This window comes from Danio rerio, chromosome 5 (assembly GCF_049306965.1).
Source record: "Danio rerio strain Tuebingen ecotype United States chromosome 5, GRCz12tu, whole genome shotgun sequence".
NCBI lineage: Eukaryota > Metazoa > Chordata > Actinopteri > Cypriniformes > Danionidae > Danio > Danio rerio.
The window spans coordinates 63,408,274-63,435,864 of record NC_133180.1 but is presented as its reverse complement, the minus strand read 5'-3'; the positions used below and the strand labels follow the sequence as shown (position 1 = coordinate 63,435,864).

The following is a 27,591-nucleotide window of genomic DNA, read 5'->3' as shown; positions in this document are numbered from 1 at the left end:
AGGGGGTTCAGGTACGGCAATGAACAGTTCCAGAATGCAGATTAAACGAAAGCAAAAATAAATTAAACAAATACACAGGATGAGAACATGGTAATATCTGAAAATGTGGTAAAAATCAGCAGTGAGGGCATTTCTTTTTACAGGATGCTTTTGAAAACACTGTCTGTTGGCTTTGGGAAAGGGGTTGATCAGGTCAATTGGAGTTTTTTAAAACAATATTGGTTGGTTTTAGGGATAAGAGTGGGTGGGTGAAAACGATCGGTTGGTCAGTCAGTCAGTCAGTCGACAGCAGCCTCTGGTGTTAGAACAGCAGGCACGAATTGGCACTCGTGAGAGAAATTTGAGATCTCATAAAGCATACAGAGTGGCCTCCGATGGATTTGCGAAAACAAAAACTGCAAAAAAATAAAAAATAAATAAATGAATAAATAAATAAATAAATAAGCTCCAGAGACATATTTTGCCATCTCCTGAAACGTATATAGATGAATAGGGGTATGAAATCAGAATGACATTGGTTTAAATTTTTCTTTTTACACAGAACGATCATTTCACTTCATAAGACCTCAGTGTTTAGTCAGAAGCCTCGAGTAACTATTAATTTTGTTTCACCTTGTATAAATTTTTGACACTCAAAATGCTAATGTTCAACTTAAAAAAAAAATTTTGAAATCATGGATGATGGCTCAGTGCTTAGCACTATTGCCTCATGGGTAGAAGGTAACTAGTTTGAGTGCCGGCTGGCTCAGTTGGCATTTCTGTGTGGAGTGCATATTTTCCCTGCGTTGACGTGGGTTTCCTCCGGGTGCTCTGGTTTCCCCCACAGCCCAAAGACATGCGCTGTAAGTGAATTGGATGAACTAAATTGGCCTTAGAGTATAAGTGCGTGAGAGTGTATGGGTGTTTCCTAGTACTGGGTTGTGGCTGGAAGGGCATCTGCGTAAAACATATGCTGGAATGGTGGTTCATTCTGCTGTGGCAATCCCTGATAAATAAGGTACTAAACCAAAGGAAAATTAATGAATTAATTCATCTTTTGGGTGAATTATCCCTTTAATGTCTACTGCACTACCGTTTCACTAAGTGTCACTTTTTGCTTTCCTTTTAAGTAACGGGATTATTATATCATTTACAATCCAGTAAACATTCATATATAGAAAAGTGTGTTTGTGCTAGTCAATTGGTTTTATTGTCTAATGACACACTGCATGTCTAAGTAAATTCTGGCTTTCCAAACAGTTTAGAAAGGTCGCTGTGCATCTGGCAGTGTTTTGTTCTGCATTGTAGCTTATTTGGTGTTCATCCGTCACTGGATCCTCTGGGCGATTCAGCACCGCTCTTGTGTTGAGATCAGTCAACTCCGCCTCCACCTGCCACGCGCTCAGTTATTGCTGGATCCGAGCTGCGCTGCGCCTGGCATACAGTACGCGCTCCTCTGCTCACAGCACGCACTTCATCTAACTATATAAAACTGCCGTTTGAACTTTAACGTAACTCTTGACTGCTTATACACTTGGCCACAACAAGAGAGATAATTGCGTTTCATAAATAGCGTCGTGAACAGTTCGATAACACTAAACGCTCTGGCTTAAACGAGTATGGACAGTTTCACACTGCTCGAGGAAAAGATGCTCAGCATCAAGAAGTTGTGGATATAAACGAAAAGAAGCTCATTCATAATATCCTATGGCTTGAAGGTGAGGTGCATGTTTTACACAAAACTATTTAATGTTTTTGTGTTTTTTCCTTTAAAAAGCAACTGCTTAATTGCAGCCACTCAATTGCCTTTTTGAGTAGGTTTTTTACATTGTTTTAATGTTTGAAAAATCAAGGCCAAAGTTACCAATTGAACTAATAAAACATTTACTTAAAAAACTATTAATATTAACAAATATTAACCTTGAATTCAAATACTGCTAAATAACAGAATGTTTTATATTAAGTTATCCATTAGATTAAATAAACATCATACATTAGATAACATAAACACCATAATGTGCATGACATCATCAATTTGATTACTTCAATTTCAATTTTAATTCAATCATCAATTTTTAATTCTATTATTTAAATGAAACTTATATTTAAAACAAATATAATTTGGCATTTCATTGCAGATTACATGGTACCTATTTTTTCTTTAAACAATGACTTATAATAAACATACAATTGATTATATTGGGCATATATCCTCATTTCTTCACTGTATTTTAGAAAAAAAAAGTCATTGTCTCTTCTGTAATATATGTTAAAGTTACTTAAAACAATAACCTGTGAGGTTTTAAGGGCAGCATTTTAAAATAGTTCTCCATTAAAATTCTTAACATTCTTGATGCAATCCATGTTACACAGGACAGGCAGACTTTTATACAGAGTAAATAAATGTGAGATGATCGTAAACATTGTTTATAAACACAGAGATGAAGCTCATGTGAACTCAAAGTTTTCCCGAGAGATTTTTGAAGGGGGAAAAACAGATTCTGAAGATTGATTAACAATTACATAATCACGTTTTAACTTACTACATCTTGAGACATTTTAGTTTATAATATTTAACACTTTAGACCCTTTTACTAGAGTACATTTAATTAATAATGATGATGATGATAATAATAATAATAATAATTGTAATAATAACAATCAGTGTTTGTGTGACATGGTGTTTTTGTCTTCCTTTACAAAAACCAAGTTGCCTAATCTACAGTTGTTAAAATAAGGTCCATAAAGTGCATGTAAAAATGTGCTAACTCACTTACAGTACATTGATTAAATAGGGGAGATGCTGTTCAAATTTATAGACGCTGATTTGTGCATACCTACAGGATGATTTTTTTTTTATATTCATCTCTGCAAGAGTCAAGTGTATGAAATCATTTGACATGAGGAAGGAAGTATGATGAATGAAATAGTCTGTTTCCTGCAAAAATTGATCTCTTGGTTAGAATGACCGCACTGAATGACATTAAGCATGAAGCGCACGAGAAATACTTTCATGTGGAAAAATGAAAGACTCTCTCCCCTTGGGGCTTCTTGCGTGAAGAGGCGTGGACCAGAGAGCATTTTCTTGACATTTTCATGGAGGAAGAGGCAGACACCACAGACTGCCCTTTTGTTATTTAACAGAGCTTGCTTTTAACAGGGGGCAGTGTTTCACAACAGCTTTCAAGAACATATTTAAACCACTGAGAACAGGAAAAACAGATAATGAACCATAATAATGCATGGCAGTTACTTGTATTGATCAAAAATGTACCTGGGGCTTAGAATAAAAAATATCACAAATAGCAAAGGTGGTCAATACATTGTATACTCTATTCCAGAAGCTGGGCTCTGACAGGACCGTTTAAGACTTGGCACATTAGTATTTGCTAGGGATGCAACAATACAGTTAGCCCACCACGGTTCAATACATACCTTGGTTTCTTAACACAGTTTTCGGTTTGGTTCGGTTTGGTTGACACGTGTTTTATATATATATATATTTTGTTTTACTTAAAAGCCAAGAAAAGTAAACTAGTTCCTAGTGTATTGTATAAAAAAAAATAAACACTGAAATCTCCCAGCTGGCTGCTGGTAGCCCATGTACAAACTGGAACACATAAAATCCTACACTTTGAAAATAAACATACATGTTAAGTTAATAAAGATAAATTGGCCATAAAAAAAAACATATGTGTACTTAAGTAGACATAAATAAACCATCTTAATTATCTCGATGCTAAAAAAATGTGAGACTGTAGTCTGTAACGCAAATCGAGTGCTTTTATAAAATGACAAAAGCCCACATCTCCCATCACCGAAAACAGCTGCAAATCTTTAACAATAAACATCCGCACTGCCTTTGTTATTTATATGTGTCTCTCAGAACCAGTTGGGTATGTTTGCTTGAAAGATTCAAGGATTGTTGCTATTTGGAGCATTTTATTACCTTCTCTGCTATCCTGCCTTCAGACATTGATATTGCTGGGTGATGGTGCAGCAGATGTGCAGTCATTTTTTTACGTGTAAAACAATGCTTGCACACAGTTACTTTTTGTTCATCGTTTTTTCTTTTATTGGCATTATACTTACTGGCAAAACCTAAATGTCCTCACACCGCAGATATGAAAGACGCCAGTGCTTTCTCATACTGTTGCCTCACTTCGCCGGCACTTCCTTGTACTGTTGCCTCACTTCACCGCCGGTCGCAATGTTAAAGTGTGGAATGATAGTCAATCGCCCCCTAACTTTAGAGCATAGTGATTAGATATTTACTTGCAGGGAGGAGTTTCCTCATCTCAGCTCATGGATATAAAACGCACATAAGTGAAGTTTATTCATAAACTAATTTCGAGGGGAGCACGTGATTATGATTGAACACGGCTGGTTCTGCATTAGCATGCATGATCCACCAATCAGGCCATTCCTAACCCACTACAAAGAGCCAGGGTTTTTTCACTACAGTCATCTTCGATTTGAAAAATCCCCCCTTCCACCCCTACCTCTTCACCTTTCCCTCCATAGGGCAGCACAGTGGCCCAGTGATTAGCACTGTCGCCTCACAGCAAGAACGTCACCGGTTCTAGTCCTTTAACAGGCCGGCGGTCGTTTCTGTGTGTAGTTTGCATGTTCTTCTGTGCTTGCGTGGGTTTTCCCCGGGTCCTCCGGTTTCCTCCCACATTCCAAAAAACATGCACAACAAGTAAATTGATAAATCTACATTTTGCACTACAGTTAATCTCTCACCATGCAGCATATCTTTTCATAGAATTAAATTTTTAATCATCAGTTTTATCAAGGGGGAGTTGTCGAGATCTACCTGAGCTCAAGGCTCCCCTCTCGTCGCCCTCCAAAAGAACCTTTGAGCTCAGGGCTCTCTCTCGGGACAGCATGCCAAACTTGCTTATAATCAATCACCAGCTAAGTGTGAACTTTTGAAATTATTTAAACGCAAGACCGAGAAAACCACAATTCACAAGTGTGTATTGAACCGTGGAGGTCGTTCCGTACGGTTCAATATTATATTGAGAATCGTGGCATCCCTAGTATTTGCATAGTTTGAAAGTACACTCATGGATTTATTTTATTATATTGAGAGGCAAGCAAATAAATGCTTCATTTTGTGGAACTACTGAACTCAGAGAACCTATTGTAGAAAGATTTTCATTCAACACATTATGGTCTAAATATATTTGGTAACAGATGGTGGAAAAGATATTCCGTCTGGGAAATTGTGTCTCGGAAATGTCAGCACTGTGATTTTAACTGTGGTTACAACTGTACAGTACACAATGGGTTTCTATTTAAGAGTCTAACAAAGGTCACTGTTATGCAAGACGATGTCTTTATATCTCTATGTAATCCAGCATATGGCATATAACTCATAGGAAGATCACATTTAATGTATGCATTTTTGACTCAGACAAAATCTTTCATGACATTTCTAGCTTTCTTTTTACCTTGCTGCCTACAATGCGATTCTGTTTAATTTAGATGACAAGGCAGAGACATAAGGGGCTTTAGACCATGACTAATGTTATGGATCATAACCATGGGCAAACTTAAATAACTACTGTCTCTAAAATGTGCATGCTTCAGCAAGTGCGGGCCCAGCTGGAGAGTTGTTCGGACATTTTACAACCATTTTAAGCATGCACATTTCTGGAGGAAACTTGTGTTCAAGCCTAGGGTGCACAGCACTCAAGATGCACTTAAAAATACAATATAATTACAAATTCAATTTAATTAATATTAGTTAAATTAAATGTAGTTATAACAAACAAGTAGCTTAATAATAATAATAATAATAATAATAAAAATAAATGTACATTCTAAAAATGCTGTTGCATCAATGAATTTCAACTACATTTTAAACTAAAATTAAATAATGATTAAGCTTCTCCATATTTTACCCAAACTTGGGTTGAAATAACCCAGCATTTTTGGAACAAATAACATACAAATACAGATGTATTATCATGCAGATTTTGCAAAAGTGAAATATTGATTTCAGATTTTTTGCTCAGTGAATAATAAATGTCACACAAAGCCTTTGTATGACGTCAGATGACTTGAAATGTTATGTGCAAGTCGCATTGATATAATGGCACCCTTCTAAGGCTAAATTACTGAACAAATTCTTCCCACAATCTGTTAGAGCTCTCAACTCCAATCTCTGAAATATTATCCACAGTGCCATCTCCCAAAACCAGGTCCCCATCTACTCCCCTTCACATCACATAAAAACCTCAAAACACTATGCAATTCTGAGTGTGTCTCACGCAGGTGAGTGGGCTTGACAAACCACTTGTAGAAAACACTCTTTTATTTCTCTGACATTTTAACCAACACTTGCACCAGTTTGCACATTTGCGCCAGAGACTTTCTTACAATAATTCCATTTTTATAGAAGAAAAAGCACTGAATGTGCTTCACACAGGTGAGTGGGCTTGACAAGCCACCTGTAGAAACACTTTTCTTTTTATATGCACCGTACACTTAAACTCCATCTTAGTACTCAATAAGGGAAACAATTTTTACTTGTGGATATACCACAAATCATGTTGCACTACTTGTTTTCTTCAACATTAAAATACCTATTTTGCACAATATCTTGCTTTATGGTTTTGTCTCATGTAAAAACACTTGTATAGTCTGTCTTAAGTTATGTGTATTTAAGTATTTATTGGACAGTTGAAGTCAGAATTATTAGCCCCCCTGAATTATTAGCCCCCTATTTATTTTTTTCCCCAATTTCTGTTTAACGGATAGTATTATTCTTCGACTCATTTCTAAACATAATAGTTTTTATAACTCTTTTCTAATAACTGATTTATTTTATCTTTGCCATGATGACAGTACATAATATTTGACTAGATATTTGTCAAGACACTTCTGCACAGCTTATCGAAAAAAAAAAAAAAAAAAACATTGCCTAAAGGGGCTTATAATTTTGTCCTTAAAATAGTTTTTAAAAAGTAAAAAATTGCTTTTTATCTAGCCGAAAAAGATTTTCTCCAGAACAAAAAATATTATCAGAGATACTGTAAAAATATTCCTAAATCTGTTAAACATTAGGGAAATATTTAAAAAAAGAAAAAAAAAAAATCAATGGCGGGCTAATAATTCTGGCTTCAACTGTATATGTATAGATATTGAGTATTGTAGCTGACACTACAGCTTGTGTTTCTTTTATGTTTGTAATGTTACATATTTCATTTTTTGAATGTGTATTGGTTTAAGTTTATTTTACAAATTTCCTTGTTGGATGGAGTCTAAGGTCATGTGATCCTCCTTGATTCATTTAACCTGCAAGAGTTGGTTTAGACAGCAAAGTGAGATCTCAATGCCAACACATGTTAAATGCTCATTATTCTACTGCTGGTTAATAGGCCAACGCGGTAAAAGAAATATTGTTTGCGTGTGAAACATTTGGTTTGTTTGTTTGTTATTGTTTTAGTTTTCATGATGTTCAATAAATAAAATGCATGGACATCAGTATTTAGGAAGTGCGGGTAGTTACAGGTATGCTACTGTATTTATATATAGGTTTAAAATAGCTCTCACCTCTACTCTTTTGTTTATATTTATGATTATGTTTATTCATGTACCAACACAGTACTGCAAGACATGACATTTCATTTTACTGTATATCCACACATGTAGCAGAATGACAATAAAGCTCAACTTGACTTGAATTGACTCAATCAATTCCTTTAATTAATGATTGATGATTCAAAATTAAAATAATTTTGGGTTAGCTAACTAAAAACATTACATTTTGTTTAATATCGTTCTTTGAAAACATTTTTTAACATTCAGAAAGTACTTATATATTATGCGTGTTAATGGAGTGATATAATCCAAGTGTTTTCTTTTCTTTGCTTACAAGTACTAAGCAATGCACATACATAGAGCACTTGATGCATCATGCATTACAGACAAGAATCACTGCTTTTTGGGACATCATGACGATATGAGTAAGCAAGTTTTATTTTGTCAAGTTTATCGCCCTTTATTGTGCTTTTTATTTTCATTTTTTATTTTAATTAATAATTTTTAAAGCAGATAAAAAGAACCGACTTTGTAATAGTAATTGAAAGATCAAAGAAAGAAAGAGGTAAATGATTTGAAGTCAAATTTATAAAAATGTAACACAAGGCTACATAGAGTTCAAAAGGCAAGATGTCCTCCTTTTGCTGTCCAAAAGTGATTGTTTATTTACTTAGAAAGCATAACACATACAAGTAAACTGTCTACTTTGGTGCTTCAAATCCCTTGTAAAGAAATAAAATGTCAAAATATGGTGAAATAGTCATTCAATGCAACAGATATACAGAAGTCAGAATTATTAGCCCCCCTTTGAATTTTTTCTCCTTTTTTAAATATTTCCCAAATTATGTTTAACACAGCAAGGAAATGTTCACAAAATGTCTGTTATTTATTTTTTTCTTCTACACAAAGTCTTAATTGCTTTATTTCGGCTAGAATAAAAGCAGTTTTGAATTTTTTAAACATCATTTTAAAAACAAAAAATATTAGCCTCTTTAAGCTATATATATATTTTTGATAGTCTACAAAACAAACCATGGTTATAAAATGACTTGCCTAATTACACTAACCCGCCTAGTTAACCTTAGTTATTAAATCTATTATGATTAGAAATATGTTGAAAAAAATCTGCTCTCTGTTAAACAGAAATTGGGGAAAAATAAACGGGGGTAATAAATCAGGGGGGCTAATAATTCTGACTCCAACTGTATATGAAAAACATCATTCTAACTTGTAACTAATCGGGCTTGTAAACATCAAACTATGTGATTCAATATTGTAAATTATATATATATATATATATATATATATATATATATATATATATATATATATATATATATATATATATATATATATATATATATAAATAATAATCTCCTTTAAAGCGTATGGAAGCCTGAAACCATTAACCAAAAAAAAAACAAAAAACATAATGGATAATAATGCTAATGCTGTCTCTTTGGTGGTACACTGGGAAGTAGACAAGGCCATTATGCGATTGTCTGTGAGATGCTTCATGTGAACAGGTAAATTTTGTGTTTGTTCCAGGGGAGAGGCTCTTTCTATAGTACAATAATCTCTGGCTCAAACTTTATGTACACTATCAAATAAGAGACAATCAAAATGTGCATAGCAATTTTAAGACTGGTATATGAAGTACAAGCAATCTATACAAAATGACCATTAATTAGTTTTTTTTTGTGGCTCACTGAGACTCTGATATAGTCTTTTTATGGCAAGTTAAACTCTTGTTACACTGAAGATCAATTCATTGGGCATCTTCTTTAAACCATGTTAAAAATGTGTCATTATTACTCAAGACACAATATACAAAGACACCAATTCTCATCAAGACACTTTATTACATTTAATACATGAAACCTCTTTTTGTCTATGTTAACAGGATAACAACAGCCATGTCAGTTAAAAAACACCTACAAAACCCAACAAGAACAAATAATAACTATAATGCACAAACAGCAATAAGAATAAAACACAAAAGTCCATATAATAAATATTATGCATCTATTCTAACAGATCATCAAAATAAAATATGAGCATGTTAATTTGCAAATATAAGCACATTGCTGGCAGAATTGGTTTATTTTATTGTATGCTCACCTTCATGTGAAAACCGCATTTATTTTTACACTCTTCACAATGTACATTTTGGTTTGTAAACATAAGTCGTTGGGAAAAGGATCCTTGACCTATTACTTGCAAACATACAAAAAAAGCATCATGTGTCTACTAAAGGCTTGATTAATGTGTTGCATCTTTTACATGTTAATGGCATGAAGCTAATTACCTAAGGATGCATTCATCATCATGTCCTGTTTTTAATACGGATGAACTTTGCACACTGCCTTTCCCTGTTAAGCAATGCTGCCTTTGTCTTTGATCATTTAAAATAAAAATAGGAAGATTAAAGGTGATTGTATTGTGCATTTTTCAGTGAAGACATGTCTATTTTTAGTAGTAAATCTCTAGCATGCGCTTACAGATGGATGTACATTCAATTTTGTAATTTAATAGCTTTGTTAAATAACTGTAGCACTAACCTTTTCTAGATGTGTGTATATTTCATTGTAACATGGTTATTTTATTTAAAGTGCAAAACACAGAAGAGTGTTAATGTCTTTTTCCTAGGTAATAATGGTGTAACCGCAGGGAGTGACACAAACAACTAAGGTTGGATCCACATGCAGGTCTATTCAGTGGTCAGGCAAGCAATGGTCAACACAGGTGCAAATAGATGTATAAAGGCAAATCTAGAAACGTTGTTGATATAACAAGCGAGAGGTCGAAAGGCAGGCGGCAGACAGAGATAACTAAGTAAACAAGGCTAAACACAGGAAAACAAGGCTAGGAAACCACGTAGTAATGTCACTATGGCAGATAACAAGACTCGGCAATCTGAATAGGTGAGTGTGTGACTTAAATAGTGTGTGCAATCAGTCTCTGACAATCCTCAGGTGGTGTGAATGTAATCAGATTAGATGAGGAAGCATGTGTGTCTGGGCGAAGTGCATGTATGAATATGTAGTCCAACAATGGCGGAATTGTAGTCCAAGGTTATAGAGAGTGAAATCCAGCGATCTTATGGATTACGATCGCTGGTTATCGTGACAAATGGCACATTTTTACCATGATTTAGAGAAGATGCTCGCTCAAATGACATTCAATGTAATAAGTTTGTCTACCAAACGATATCATAAAAAGACTATTTTAGGATCACGGTGCTGCCCCAAAATACTAATCACTGGTCATTTAAAGTTTTTATGCTTTAACACTTCCTTGCATACCATAGACTCACTCACAAAATGGTAAGGTTTGTAATAGAATTAATACATATTAAACCCCTTTAACATTATTGAATGTACATAATGAATTACTATGTGTTGGTTGTGAGTCAGTTTTAAAGTTCATATTCAAACGGTTCATTTTATTTTCAAGATCTAAGGAGAACTATCTGCTGCTGCTTTCAGTAAGATGGCAATACATATCATGTGAAATGACATTCAAACTCACATTATTAGCATTTAACACCGAATAAAGCACATGAGGTGTACCTGAGGTAATCATTGTTAGTTTTCTGTTGTTTAGCTGCAAGAAATAGAAGCCCTCTCTAATATTTTTATTCAAGGTGTTGTTTAGAACAAAAACTTATTTTAATATGGAAAATATTTCTTCTATCACATGCCGTTGCTTTTATATAGAACATGATTTAAATCAGGTTTTAGGCTCGATCATCAGACTCGCTCTTTTTAGTCCTTGATCTGGCAACCTTTGTTTGGATGTAATAGGAATGTAATACCTAGTTCAACTACTGGTGTCAATGGTACATACTGCACCTATAACTATTGGTAGTCAGGATGTTGTCTTTTTTACTTCTGTTTGTGACATGTGCTGTACCTCACCATACAATCAGACATGTGCAAATAAATAAACTACTAGAACGTTGATAATACAAAGTCTGGATACTGGCCTAAGCTGTCTTAAACCTTTAACTTATAATAGAAATCTGGATAAAGCTTTACACTACATACATATCAGCACATAACAGTTTATTAAGCATAATCAGCTTAAGAACGTGCAAAAAACTGCAACAAAATCCCTTTAAGACAAGTTATTCTGGCTGAATGTGGAAACATCAAATTCTCCAAAACTGTTTGCCAAGCTTATTATTACATGACATATTAGGTAGCAACAATACAATTAAACAACAACTGTCTCATTAGTTTCATTTCTAAACGTCAAAATCAAACAAAATTTGAATATTTTTAGGTTGCCCAAGCGCACTCAAAAGGAAGATCACAAGATCACAAAACCAACCTCTTTTATGGCTGTTCTATACATTATCATCCTAATTTTTAATTAGGATAATTAAATGATTAATTAGGATAATTTTTCGCCTTATCTTGCTGCTCTTCTGAAGTAATCCACAACTTGGTTTTGATGGCAAATCTGCCCCAGAAATGCTGTCATGTGAGGTGCATTTGACTGGACAGACTGATTACAAATCCTAAAAACTTTTGTTATTAAGTGAACTTAAAGTACATATTTCAAGCTTCATGTGGATATATTTCTTATGTCCCTGAAGGAAATATTTGTTGAGATTCTAGTGTGTTCATTGACCACCAAACTGCTGTAAATGCACAAATCTCATCCGAGCTTCTCCCCAGAGAAACATCAGTCTATAGCAATCAATGATTGGCTTCTGTACTTGTAGGTGGGGTTTCATTCGCCATATTGATCGTTACACTTTTCACCATTCAAAACTATACGAGTGACTTGTCTTATGTATTCTATAGTCTTTGTTAACTCAATGGAGGCTTTAAATGTAAAAATGATGTGACAAAAAGTTAATTCAGTGCAGTTTTATATGAATGGTCAAAATGATTTCCATCTTCATTCTAGAAGTTATAGAATTTCGGTAGTTCTAATGGTAATCACACAAGAATGAAACCGAAAATAATCATTCTGCATTAATGACAGCCGTTTGCATAACTTCTCAGTGTGCTACGGCCTTTGGTATCAACAGTAAGCAAATAGAAAAAGCAGGGGTCAAATATAGGCAAGAAAAACCAAAGTTCACCAAACAGTTTAATCCTTGGATCAGTGCATGAATAGCCTTAGCTGTGTGTCTTTGCTATCAGTGGAAAACAGGAATTGGTGTGTGCAAGGTGCATGCTGGGATTTGTAGTTTTTTAATGTGGTGTGTGTGTAGTTCTCCAGCGATCCACGAGGACTAAATTGTTGGAGTTTGTGACACAACGCAGTTTAATCTTAATCTTAATCATTAAGTTAATTAATGCTTAATCAACAACTGCTTTTGTGATTTTCTGGGTTTCATCATTACAATTGCAGCTTTTATCCCCTAAATTTTGATATGTTTTAAATTAGATTTATTGGCAGTCCCTAACACGCTACACATAATTGTTTTGCTTTGACACCAGCCAAATGCTATATAAAAAGAGGGTGTTCCAGACCCACATCATCATCCGCTTGATGACATTTTCCAATCTGCTGTGGCAGGAGAGGTCTTGCTTGACCCTTGAGACATGGTGACACCTTCCTATACAGGAAACAGGCTTGAGACGCGGTTGTTAGGATACAGCATGGGCACACAGTCCTAATGAGCTCATCTGAGGCTTGTTATAGTGTTTCTCTGCTGCTGCTCTCCAAGAAGCAGACGTTTCTCCAGTTTCCCTAATGGTTGCTTCAGAATGAGTGAGTTCAGGAACCGACAGAACTAGAACACTGGAATAATGTGGGTTTGACACACCACAATACTTAAATCAGTGTTTTCTAACAATTACAGCATTGTTCCGTGTGCTTATTTAATTCAGATTATGTGGAGAATCTTTGTTCCATTAAAGCTTTGATCACCTGTGGGTGGAACAGAAACTCAGACTGTGGCCTTTTGGGTAAATTGATTTTTTTTCTTCCATCATGAAATGCCAGGGTAGTAATTTCAGACCATGGCATAAAAATTAAATCACAAAACCCTACAAGTCAATGTACAGTTATGTCCAGACATAATTGCTCTGCATTGCATTTTATTGTTTTAATTTATATATTATTATTATTATTATTATTATTATTAATATCATCATTATTATTATTATTATTAGCTATTTTTTGTCAAATCGTAAATGTTTCAAAACAACCTTATTTAGGTCATACTGAGGATAAAGTTAAAAGAATAGTTCAGCCAAAACCAAAAAATTTGAAAAAATTAGGAAATTTTGGTGTTAATATACAACTCTCAGGTCATTCAAGATGAGTCTTTTTTTTCTGTTCAACAGAAAATTTAAAAAATCATTAACTGAAACTGTGGTCCCTGGAGATTGGTAAAATGCCAAAGTCAACAGCTGCCAGTACTATGAGAGTAAAAAAAACAAAAAACAAATACAAAACAACATGCAAGTTGCACCTGTTGCTCTTGAAAATACAGTAAAGGCTTGGGCTGTATGAAAAATGTATGAAATATGAAAACGCACATCTCCCAAAAACTAGCCATGATAACATATCTTTAAAACACCACACTAGTACTACTGCATTTTATTGATGCTGTGTTTTGGTATATATATATATATATATATATATATATATATATATATATATATATATATATATATATATATATATATATATATATATATATAAATTTGCAGATATATGTGGAATGATATTGGGAGTGTCAAGATATATCACTGTTTACAGTGTCAGGTTCAGTGTTACTAAATCTAGTAATTTGCACTGTGCTTACCTCCAAAATCAAGTATATACATTATGTTAACAAACTATCATATAAATATATCTACTAAAAGACAGAAAATATTACTTTCCAAACTGTACTGTAAATAAATCATACAAACATTTTCAAATTTGTCAATAATACCACTGAAATTAATTTAAAAGACTGAATAAGTCTTAATTTACGCACATCTACACAAGTAAATAAAAAGACTCAATCACGAAAAAAGAAAACAACAAGTTGAATCCAATTGCAAGTCTTTAATGAACAATGGTCAAAATCAAAAGGGTGCAAAAAGAGTCCAAAAACTAAATAACATTGATCAGTTAAGTAGCAGGGTGTGAATAATGTTCAAGATACACGGCAGAGAAGCGTTCAACGAGAGTCCTGACAAAACACAGAAAGAACTTAATGAAATAATAACGCACTGACAACCAAGTAAAGCACTGCCGCTCAAATAATGATGCAACTGAATATGGCACATCTGAGCTGCTGATCGGAACAGCTGATCAGCATTACGTAAATTAACCACATGATCACAACACATGCATCACAGACACAGGAAGTAAAGCAAAACACAACCACGTGACAACAAACACCAAAGAAATAGGAAGCACACGCGTCTGCAACCGTAACAAGGAGATACAATGCATTGACAAAAGTTTGGTACACCTTCAGATAATTTAGGTCAGGTTTTCCAATGAATTCCATAGCCATCTGTGTATAAAATCAAGTACCTAGGCATTCAGACTGTTTCTTCAGAAATTTGTGAAAGAATAGGTCACTCTCAGGAGCTCAATGAACTCAAGTGTGCTATTATGATAATGTGCCACCTGTGCAATGAGCCCATTTGTGAAATTTCCTAAATATTCCACCCTCAACTGTTTAGCAATTTAAATCGACTAGCCTGCACAGAGTCCTGACCTCAACCAAATAAAACTGAAGAAGAGTGGAGACCGACAAAACCTTCTAATTCAGCATCAGTGATTGATCTCACAAAAGCACTTCTAGAAGAATGGTCAAGAAGTTCCACATACTCCCAACATTTGAGTTAAAGCTGTTATAGCTGCAAAAGGATCTATAATCTATATCAGATCTATAATAAATCCTACAAATTAAGATTGGTCGTCATTAAACTTCACATGCGTATAAAAATGGATGTACCAAAACATTTGGGAATGTACTGTATCTTGAAATAACAATAGATTGAATCATTAATTTTATTTCCTGACACTTACAGTGTGTTAATTGATATAGATGTTGAAATATCATTTTAAGATGTTTTAATGTCAAAATATTAGATTAAAATCTGTGCTTGTTTAATTGCTTCACCTTACGGGAAAAAAAAGATTTAACAGCACTCCCATGATGTCGTTTTAAAATTCATGATGATTTACAGTAAAATGAGCATCATCATAATCTCATTTATCTAACAGCTTGTTCAATGAAAAAGCTATTTATATTAACCTCTATTTCAAGGTGGAAGGGGAGAATCCGGCAAAGCTCAGTATTTTCTGTGTTGGTAACTTAATCCAGCTGTAGGGCATACAGGGGAAAATGTGTGGTCAGTGTTTTATTTTGCTGTGTGAATTAGAAACACTGCACCGAGTATTTATTTCATGGGAGCGTTTAAAGTTTAGAGATTAAGAAAATTGCTTATTGATTTTGACTTTTCAGCAGCAATAATCCACATTTATCGAGCTAGATTCACACGCAGTGTTAAATTGAGAAGGTCAGTTGTGCCATGATAAAAATATAGTTTTTTTATGGGACTTACTAGGGATTTATAAACAGAAACACTTTTTTTTTTTTTTATGAATGACCGTATTATCAAACTTTAGCACAAATCTCACAATTTATATTTCTCCGCTAATGCATTTTTAACAATGCATGTAAATGTCATGGCACAATGAGCGTTATCATAATCTCATACTTCCAACAGCTTGTTCAATGAAAAAGCCATTTACATTAACCTTCCGTCTAGCGGTTGCTGGGCTGTATCAGGCAATTTCTTTACCATTTTGGAAAACAATTCACCTCGGGATCACATGAACGCAGAGAACTGAAGAGTCATTATGTCTTGGTGTAACGTGCAGGGTCAGCATGGGTGACGCTTCTTATATTGAATCAAACTGACTGCTTGTGGTTAAATGTTAAGAGATTTCCACCTTTTCATGTAGGTCACTGTGCTCATTGTAGGTTCAGGTACGGCTCCCCGTCTAACCGTAGCAGCAAAAGGGAGGCATTCAGAAAATGTCTATTAGATGAATTGTATAATTTACCCATTCGGCAGTGTGAATGCAGCCATGCTTCCGTGTCTGGCACAAATGCTTTTAGGTATGATTTGATGTCAAGAGGAGCAGGTGGATTTTCAATTTTAATTTCAATATCAATAGGTTGAAAGGAGCCATTTTCAATATACATTTCTCTTGTAGCTTGTCTCATCATATGTTTCGAGAAGAATGAATGCAATACATTGTATTTTATCTTGACATTGTAAGGAAGGTAGCATTTTTTTTGGTACTACATCCTTATTTTTTGTAGCATTTGGAGTTATTTGTATTCATGCATCCATTTACAAAGCCTTTCGTATAATTGTGTGTATGAGAGACAGAGTGTATCAGCTAAATGCATGAAAACTCCTCGCTTCTGATCCCACATCACGCTTTAGCACCTGCAGATTTATCCTTTCCATGCATCTCGATATGGTGAATTTAGCAAAGCCCTTGTCATTTCAATAGGAGAGACTGTCAGTCAAGAGCCTTAAATATTGAATGGTCTGGTAACTTAATCCACCTAGGACATGCTGGGGAGAATGATGCTGTCAGTTGCTTTTCACAATACATTCTGCTTGCCATACACAATTTATAAGGATGTTTTCATATTATATTTAAAGATTAGAAAGGTTGCTGATTTAGATTTTGCTCATACTGTGGTTCCCATTCACATGTAGCTGCAAACCTAGACCTAAACAAATTCTCTAACATTCGGATTTAATCAGTTTTGAAAGGGTGTAAATTACAAGGGCTATCAAATCAGAACCACTACTACAGTAGAAAAACATGAAGTTACTCATCTTCTTGACATATTCAAAACTATATGACCTTCTTTCTCCAAAAGACCACAAAATAGTTTGTTTATGGAAATGTCCACAGTGCTCATTTCCATAAGGAATCTTCAAAAATGACGATAAGCATTTTTATATTCAATACAGTGTTCATGTAATCACCAAAATAAGGGTGAAAAGTATCTGTAGCCAATAGTTTGACACAAACAGAATCTTGGGAGCTGATTCAAATGTTATCACTCGATTGAAGTAAGTAAAGGTTTATTTATATAGAACCTTTCCCAGACATTGAGTCACAAAGTGCTTTACAATAAGAGAAAACAAGTAAAAGAACACATGACAATAAAAAAGGCATGTTAAAACATATTAAAACTTATAAAAAATCCAAATACAACAACGCTAATACTGTTAATTAAAAGCTTGACCAAAAAGGTGTGTATTTAAATGCTTTTTTTATAAAAAGTTCAACTGATCCCAGAGTTCTCAGTGCTATCGGGAGAGAGTTTCAGAGCCGTGGGGCCACCACACAGAAGGCACAGTCACCTTTAGTTTTAAGACGAGTTCTGGGAATGGCTAAAAGGTCTTTGTCAGAAGACCTCAGTGACCGGTTGCATGAGTGACTACTTAAAAGATCTCAAATATATAGGGGTGCTTGACCATGCAGAGCTCTATATGTAATGACCAGAATCTTAAAATTTACTCTAAAACTGATAGGGAGCCAGTGAAGCACAGGTGTAATGTGTGACCTCCTACTGGTGTTGGTTTAAAATCTCGCAGCTGCATTCTGCACAACTTGCAATCGCTCCATGGAGGATTTGTTTAGACAAGTGAAAAGAACATTACAATAATCCAATCTAGAAGAGATGAAGGCATGAACAAGCATCTCCATCTCTTCCTTTGACACAATATCTCCTATTTTTGCAATGTTCCTCAGTTGAAAAAAGCATGTACGAACAACAGATTTAAAATGGCTATTAAAACACAGAGCTCGATTAAACATGACACCAAGATTTCTAATATCACTGCAATTTGAAGATGACAAACCCCCCAAAACCCCTGATCATTGGGGTAATGCTATCTGGAGCAAAAATTAACATGGGCGTTATCAATGGTTATCAGTTGATAGATATACCTTCTGCACCTACTAATTGGCTGTTATCATATATTCACATGGTTAACCAGTTATAGATCACATAAGGCTGCGGCCGGAAGTTAACGAGAATTATTTATATTATTTATTAAATTTCACATTAATTGTATTTTATTAACGTCTACCCCTACCATAACCCTTAACCAAACCATCACAGTAATGTAAAAAGAGATCTGGAGTCTTCTCTATTATGGCTGATTAACTATGTTGATGAATGATAACAGCGGCGCAGAAGGCCCCTACTGGCCCATATCTATCAGCTGTTAACCACTAACGCCTATTCAATTGAGTGATAACATTCGAAGCGGGTGATCTTGACAGGTCCTCTGTGCTATATATGTGACTGAAAACTATAATTGCTTACACTCTATTATCATTTCATAATTATATTATGTTACACGTTTGCAGCTTTTAATTTCCAATATCTGATTATTAATAAGTGATGGTAAAAAATGATGGGTGGGGAAAGGATGAGAACTCAAATGCAGAACTAAAATGGTTATTTATTAGGGGTGTGATGAGATGCATACTCCACAAGACGAGACACAAGATTGGGTTCACGAGAACCAGACGATACAAGAATTTTATATTATTTTTTGGAATCTTCGTTTTTGAAATATATGAATGGAAAATAGTCTTTTATTCAACTGAAAAACAAGAAATCACAAAATGCGAACTATTTAAATGATGTTTTGAACCAACTTTTAATGAATGTTATTTTTTATTTTATTTTAATGAATTATATGCTGTAAAGGGCATGCAAACACTGCAAAATATTTTGCTTATACAGTTTATGAATGGGAAATAGTCTTTTTACATATACTTTTAAATATTAGCAAATTATTTACTAATATGTGAATGGAAAATAGATCTTTAATCAACTAAAGAAAAAAAAAACACAAAATGCAAAGTTTCCCACAGATGGGTTGCGGTTGGAAGGGCATCCGCTGTGTAAAAACGTACTGGATAAGTTGGAGGTTCATTCCGCTGTGGCGACCACGGATTAATAAAGTGACTAAACTGAAAAGAAAATGAATGAATGAAACAATTTAGGTGCTTTTAAAAATAAATGCAATGGATAGTATGTTATTTCTAGTTTAATCTTATATTTAATCTTATCTTTTACTTCTTTTTAATGAATTATATTCCATGAAGGACAGGTAAACACTGCAAAATATTTAGCTATACATAAGAAATCAAGTTCTTTTCCACAAATTGAGCTTAAAAAAATTATGTAATTTTTGGTACTTGAATTAATGATGTGACAAGTCTCGAGGAGTTTATGTGTGTGTGTGTGTGTGTGTGTGTGTACGTACTTAGAAATGTGTGTATCTGTGGTACTTTACTGACTCAGTATAGTAGGTGCAAAGAATAGTGTCAAACAGCCGAACAGCTGTATATGTCCTGTTACAAAATGCAGCTAAAAGACCTTCACGATATTAATAGTTTGATTCAGATCTGGCGACGCGGTGGTGCAGTAAGTAGTGCTGTCGCCTCATAGCAAAAAGGTCGCTGGTTTAAGCCTCGGCTAGGTCAGTTGGCGTTTCTGTGTGGAGTTTCCATGTTCTCCCTGCGTTCGTGTGGGTTTCCTCTGGGTGCTTTAATTTACCCCACAGTCCAAAGGCTAAATTGTCCATAGTGTATGAGTGTGAATGAGTGTGTATGGATGTTTCTCAGAGATGGGTTGCAGCTGGAAGGGCATCCACTGCATAAAACATGTGCTGGATAAGTTGGTGGTTCGTTCTTCTCTGGTGAACGTTCGAGGTTACAGAAGTAACCCTTCGTTCCCCGAGGAGGGGAACGGAAGTGCCATGAATGGGAGGATTCGGATCAGAAGCCGCTTATCTGGAGAGTATTGAACGGGCCAATGAATGAAATTAATTGGCAGCGTAAGCTTGCGCAGGTGTGCGACATCTGCAATTATCTCAGCATATAAGCACACCTGAAGCCAGCAGACGCCATCCTTTTAAGCTGAAGAGACTTTCAAACAGCTAAGGGACAGTCATTATGGCGACGGAATATGGCACTTCCGTTCCCCTCCTCGGGGAACAAAGGGTTACTTCTGTAACCTCGAACGTTCCCCTTCGGTTGGGGAACTTCAGTGCCATGAATGGGAGAATATGGAAAGCGCCGTAATGACTGCACCTTACCAACACCCCCGATGAGGAGATAGTCAAGCAAGCGTGACGCACCCACATCATGGGGGGCGCGGTCCTCCAACGTGTCCCTGGCCCTAATTTATCCTACTTCAACAGAAGTTTTACGGATTTAGATATATTTTTTGGGAAGTCGTGAGCATCTAGATAATTCTAGGAAATACGACAGTACGTTGGGAAGCGTGCAATCCCGATAGGGAGGACGCTGCGGAGGCCATCCGTTACCCAAGGGGGGGATAGATGGCAGAATTTACCTATGGACTAGCCCTAAAAAGGGGGAGTACGCATAGCAAAGAGTGGTTAGCGGAGAGGGAAGACACGGGTCCGCCCAGGGGGGGGACTTAACCGTGGCGGAATAAGCATATGGGATCGCCTAGTGGGGATCACGCATAGCAGGCACCTATACCCAAAACGCGGACTGACCAGTGGGCAGACCTACAACGTAGTGGGCCAGCAAGTGACTCCTCCGCTGAGTCAGTGCTGGGGGCCACGGAGGAATCTGCAGGGCTCACCTGACGGGGAACTTTACTGACAGATAAAAAAGGCGCACGTACCTCCGTGTTAGGGAGAATGGCGCAGCAAGCGTGTTTCAACACCCTACCGAGTTGTCTCCTCAATCACCAAAGGGTTACCTAATACCCTTGAGGAAACCGGCTCCACTCGCAGATTGTAAAACCTTGCAAATGTGTTGGGTGTCGCCCAGCCCGCAGCTCTACAGATGTCTGTTAGAGAGGCGCCGCGTACACGCGCCCAAGAGGATGCAACGCTCCGAGTGGAGTGTGCACGTACTCCCGGGGGACACGGCTGACCTCGACTCGAATAAGCGAGTGAAATGGCATCCACAATCCAGTGGGATAATCTTTGTTTCGATACGGCACTTCCCTGCTGCCGACCGCCATAACAGACAAAGAGCTGCTCAGATGATCTAAAATTCTGAGTACGGTCCACATAAATGCGCAGAGCGCGAACTGGACAAAGTAAAGAAAGGGCTGGGTCTGCCTCCTCCGGGGGCAGCGCTTGCAGGTTCACTACCTGATCTCTAAAGGGGGTGGTAGGAACCTTGGGCACATAACCGGGGCGGGGTCTCAGGATAACGTGAGAGTAATCCGGCCCGAATTCCAGGCACGAGTCACTGACCGAAAATGCCTCCAGGTCCCCGACCCTCTTGATGGAGGCCAACGCAACCAGCAGAGCTGTCTTCAGGGACAGAAATCTTAGAGATACTGATTCGAGTGGCTCAAAGGGATCGGATCGCAGACTCGTGAGAACGAGGGCGAGATCCCAAGAGGGCATGAGAGGGGGGCGAGATGGATTAATTCGCCTAGCACCCCTAAGGAACTGGATGACCAGGTTATGCTTTCCCACGGTGCCGCCAGCTACCGCGCTATGATAAGCGGAGATGGCGGCCACGTAAACCTTGAGAGTGGAGGGCGACAGCCTGCTGTCCAACTTCTCTTGAAGGAAAGAGAGCACAACACTAATCTGGCAATTTCGGGGGTCTTCTCTGCGAGAGACGCACCATTCAGTGAATAGACTCCACTTCAGGGCGTAGGCGCGCCTCGTGGAGGGGGCTCTAGCCTGAGTGATGGTATTAACCACCGCAGTCGGTAGGTTACCTAAGTCTTCCTCGCGTCTAGGGACCACACGTGGAGGTTCCAAAGATCGGGGCGAGGGTGCCAGATGGTGCCCTGTCCCTGAGAGAGTAGGTCCTCTCTCAAAGGGATCCGCCAGGGGAGGGCCGTCGCGAGGAGTGAGAGCTCTGATATCCAGGTCCGGTTGGGCCAAAGGGGCGCAACTAGCAGAACCTGTTCCTCGTCCTCCCTGACCTTGCACAGAAACTGCGCGAGCAGGCTCACTGGGGGAAACGCATACTTGCGCATGCCCCGAGGCCAGCTGTGGGCCAGTGCATCCGTGCCGAGAGAGCCCTCGGTCAGGGAAAAAAACAACTGGCAGTGAGCGTTCTCGGGGGAAGCAAACAGATCGATCTGGGCCTCCCCGAATCGCGCCCATATCAGCTGAACAGACTCGGGGTTGAGTCTCCATTCTCCAGGGCGTAACAGCTGTCGTGAGAGCGCATCGGCTGCACGATTGAGCGTGCCTGGGACGTGAATGGCGCGCAGCGATTTCAGCCGCGGGTGACTCCAGAGGAGCAGACGGCGGGCGAGCTGAGACATGCGGCGAGAGCGCATACCCCCCATGCGGTTGATATACGCCGCCGCCGCCGTACTGTCCGTCCTGACCAGCACGTGTTGCCGCTCCAGCACCGGTAAAAAGCGGTGGAGAGCGAGGAACACTGCCAACAGCTCTAGGCGATTGATATGCCAATGCAGCTGGGCACCCTTCCAGAGGCCCGCAGCCACATGCCCGCGACACACGGCCCCCCAACCCGTGTTGGAAGCGTCTGTTGAAACAACAACATGGCTGGACGCCTGTCCTAGAGGCACACCGGCCTGTAGGAACGAGGGGTCGTTCCAAGGGCTGAGGGCGCGGCGACACAGCGCAGTAACCGAGACCCGGTGTGTGCCCGCGTGCCATGCGCGTCTGGGGACCCGATCGTGAAGCCAGTGCTGAAGTGGTCTCATATGGAGCAACCCGAACGGCGGCTGCGGATGCCATATGCCCCAGGAGCCTCTGAAAGAACTTCAGTGGGACCACTAGTTTGCTGTCGAGCTCCCTCAGACAGTTCAGCAACAGGCGAGCGCGTTCCTCGGAGAGGTGCGCTACCATGGTGATCGAGTCCAGCTCCATCCCGAGAAAAGAAATCCTCTGCACGGGGGCGAGTTTGCTCTTTTCTCGGTTGACCTGAAGCCCCAGTAGGCGGAGATGCCGAAGCACCTCGTCCCTGTGCATAATCAATTGCTCCCGCGAGTGGGCTAAAATCAGCCAGTCGTCGAGATAACTGAGTATGCGAATGCCCGCGAGCCGAAGGGGCGCTAGGGCACCCTCCGCGAGTTTGGTGAAGACCCGCGGAGACAGAGAGAGCCCGAAGGGGAGGACCTTGTACTGCCACGCTCGACCCTCGAACGCAAACCGCAGAAATTGGCGGTGGCGTGGAAGAATGGAGACATGGAAATACGCGTCCTTCAGGTCTATGGCTGCAAACCAATCCCGAGGACGAACGCATTGGAGAATGCGCCTCTGCGTGAGCATTCTGAACGGCAGCTTGTGCAGACAGCGGTTCAAAACGCGCAGATCTAGGATTGGCCGTGACCCACCGCTCTTTTTGGGTACGATGAAGTATGGGCTGTAAAACCCACTCTCCATCTCGGCTGGAGGAACCGGCTCGATTGCACCCTTCGCCAGGAGGGCAGCAATCTCCTCTCGCAAGACAGGGGCGGACAGGGGGTTGACCCTGGAGAAATACACGCCCGTAAACTTGGGGGGTTGTTTCGCGAACTGAATCGCGTAACCGAGTCTGATTGTGCGTATGAGCCACCGCGAGGGGCTGGCCCGCGCTAACCAGGCAGGCAGAGCCCTCGCTAATGGAGTCATCGCTACAATCGCTGACGTACCAGCGGTGGGGCAGCGCGGAGTGGGTGTGCTGATCCGGGAAGCACGAGGGTCCCGCGGAAAAGCTGGAGGAGAGCGATTCGCTCTGGCTCCGCACCCTGACTCCGGAGAGGGGGCTGGAGGGCTGAGGGAAGGGAGACCGTCCCCCCAGCGCTCGTGAGCCACTGGCGAAGCACGTAGAGTCTGCGAGCCGGAAGGCAGCGCGTCCCGGACTGGCAGAACTCGTGCAGTCACATCCGGGGAAGGGAAAAAGTGCTCTTTTACTGATGTTTTGGTGGCACTGAAAAGTACCGTTGTTATCGGGGCCCCGCCCTCCAGCGGGGAAAGAGCAAGTTTCCTCTTCTCCGGATGGCCTGTCTCAGGGACGCTTCGCGGTCCGTTTACCGGACTTAACGGCGCCCTGGGCAGGAGGGGCTGCCTGCTTTCGAGGTGAACGCCGCGCCCGCTTGGCCGGAGGCGCAGGCGGGGGCGGGGCAGCACTCGTTGGCGGGCGCCCTCGGCGAGGAACAGCGGAGGTGGATGGCTCGGCGGGCGGAGCGGGCTTACGGCCACGCCGATAGATGACATTGCCCATCGCATCCGACTGCTCTTTCACCGCCTTGAATTCCTGGGTGAATTCACCGACGGTGTCGCCGAACAGGCCAGCCTGGGATATGGGCGAGTCAAGAAAGCGAACTTTGTCAACGTCGCGCATATCGGCCAGGTTTAGCCAGAGGTGGCGTTCCTGAACCACAAGTGTGGACATCGTCCTCCCCAGCGCACACGCGGCGGACTTAGTAGTCCGAAGAGCATAGTCGGTCGCGGTGCGCAGCTCATGTAATAAGCTTGGGTTGGACCCGCCCTCGTGCAGCTCGGCCAGCGCCTGCGCTTGGTAGCGCTGGTAGGTGGCCATCGCGTGCAAAGCAGAAGCAGCCTGGCCCGCAGCCTTATAAGCTCTGGCTCCGAGGGAGGCAGACAACCTACAGGCTTTGGACGGGAGGCGGGGCAAACCCCGCCACGTAGAGGCGCCGCGCGGACAAAGATTGACCGCGATAGCGCGCTCCACTGACGGGATCGCCTCATACCCCCTGGCAGCTCCGCCGTCAAGGGCGGTGAGGGCGGAGGCACTCGCAGCACGGGCAGAGAAAGGTGCCCTCCAGGACTGCGTGAGCCTACTGTGCACTTCCGGGAAGAAGGGGACGAGAGGCTTCGAAGGCTTCGCCTTCTGGTCCTCTACGTAGCACCCATCTAGTCGGTCCGGCCGCGGAGCTGGGGGATAAACCATCTCCAACCCCACGGCCGAAGCAGCCCGGGAAAGCACGGCTAACATGTCCGCTTCAGGATCCGATTTGACAGCGCTCACCTGCCCGGAGGGGGCGAGCGGGTCCGGATCTTCGTCGGATAGTGAAAGCCCACCCTCCGATGCCGCGGAGGACATCTGATCTCCGGTGTCAGCGAGTGTGAGAGCTACCATCTGGTTAGACGGATCACTCTCACCACCCGAAGCTTGGATGGAGCGCCGTGAGGAGCGAGAGGTCCGCGAGCCCGTGGGCGGCGGATTAGCTCCCGCTGAAACCCTCAGATCTGCCCGAGCGCCCGCTGCTATTTTAGAACAGGAGGCAACTGGGGTGGCTCGCTCTCTTGCGAAAGTTAGCCGCGATCTTAGCTGTGCAACGGTCATGGCATCGCAATGACGACATGAACCGCCCGCGAGCACCGCATTAACATGCTGGACCCCCAAACATGCAATGCAGTGATCGTGTCCATCATCCGGAGACAGGAAACCCCCGCATCCAGAAACGCACAGTCGGAGCGCCATCCTGAAAAGGACGTGCTGCACGACTGTGTTGCTCTTTTAGGAAAGTTGCAACTATACGCACCGCTCTGGAGGACCGGACCCAAAGAACCGCAGGCAAGGGAGTAACCCAGCTCGACCGTCTGCCACCGCGAAGACCCACTCTGGACCGGGAGACACACTCGTTCGCTCTGAAGTGCTGATCAGCAAGAGGAACCCTCATCGACTCACTCAGAAAGGATCTGAAGCGAAAAGGATGGCGTCTGCTGGCTTCAGGTGTGCTTATATGCTGAGATAATTGCAGATGTCGCACACCTGCGCAAGCTTACGCTGCCAATTAATTTCATTCATTGGCCCGTTCAATACTCTCCAGATAAGCGGCTTCTGATCCGAATCCTCCCATTCATGGCACTGAAGTTCCCCAACCGAAGGGGAACCGAATTAATAAAAGGACTAAGCCGAAAAAAAAATGAATGAATGAATGATTCAGGTCTTTATATGTCTGTACTGTACTTCCATAATGCAAGTGAAATACAAATGCTCGACATGTCTTCATTTAATTTGTGTTTACGACGATTATGACTTCCAGCATATCTAAAGTGCTATTCCATCGCATGATTATAAAGCGTGGTTAATGTGTATGTGAAAAAAAGTGATTACCTCACACGCACAACTCCTGATTTGCAAAGCACCTGATTTGCCAACGCAATCTTACTACAATTCGTAACTTTTTGATTTAGTGGCTAATTCGTATGAATTCGTACAATCTAATTCGACAATTTTATTACATTATAATTTTAATGCTCATCACCCAATGACGGTTGGGGTTAGGGGGGGTGTTGGGTGTCATGTCTCCTTTTTAAACTCGTACATTTTTGTACGACTGAACTCGTACGAACTCGTACAAATTAGCCACTAAATGAACAAAATGTAAAATACTTATTGTTTCCTGGTGAGATCAGGCTGGACATCACAACTCATGAGACTTTTCACCTCAACGCAACTTCTCGTCGCAATTTAATCTTGCAAGATCTCATTATACATTGGTTATTTATTGTGTGTATGTTATAAATAAACTTAACTGACAATGCAGTGGTGCAGTAGGTTCTGTCGCCTCACAGCAAGAAGGTCGCTGGTTCGAGCCCCTAATTGATTTAACCACTTCAGACCTGAATTATGTTCCAAATTTCAGAAAAATGAATGTCATGTGATGTCCATTGTAATGGATGTAGGGTCTGAAGGGGTTTATTATTAATATATTTTAAAATATTTTAAATGTCTTTAATTATTTGTTACCCTGGGTCACTAAATCCTATGATGCATGGATCTATTTTTGGCAATAGCTATTCAAAATCATAATTTCCAGATTTTAAAAGATGTAGATATTTGGGTTATTGCAGACATTGGGTTATTGTGCTTAGGCTGCCAAACGACAGATGCTGATAATTTAAACACTCTAACCAGAGCTTTGTGAATATATTCTATACTTTGGGACTATAATAAATTTGGAGGTAAATCCAGTGCAAATTACTAGATTTAGTAATAATGAACCTGGAGATATCAACAGTGATATAACTTGAGGCACTATGAAAAGTCCAAAGTCAAGGTTAATCTGTTTAACATGTGACCTTCCATATG

The 27,591-nt window shown here is 39.9% G+C and overlaps 1 protein-coding gene across 2 annotated transcripts in view; it reads left to right on the top strand.

Moving 5' to 3' along the window:
• Nucleotides 1-1,383: 1,383 nt before the first annotated feature.
• The window catches only part of drd2b (dopamine receptor D2b), a 97,815-nt gene continuing 71,607 nt past the window's right edge, over nucleotides 1,384-27,591 (top strand). For both annotated transcript variants that reach the window (XM_021476029.3, XM_073949947.1), the window contains exon 1: nucleotides 1,384-1,697. The gene's annotated coding sequence lies outside the window, so the exon portion shown is untranslated. The remainder of the gene's footprint in view (nucleotides 1,698-27,591) is intronic.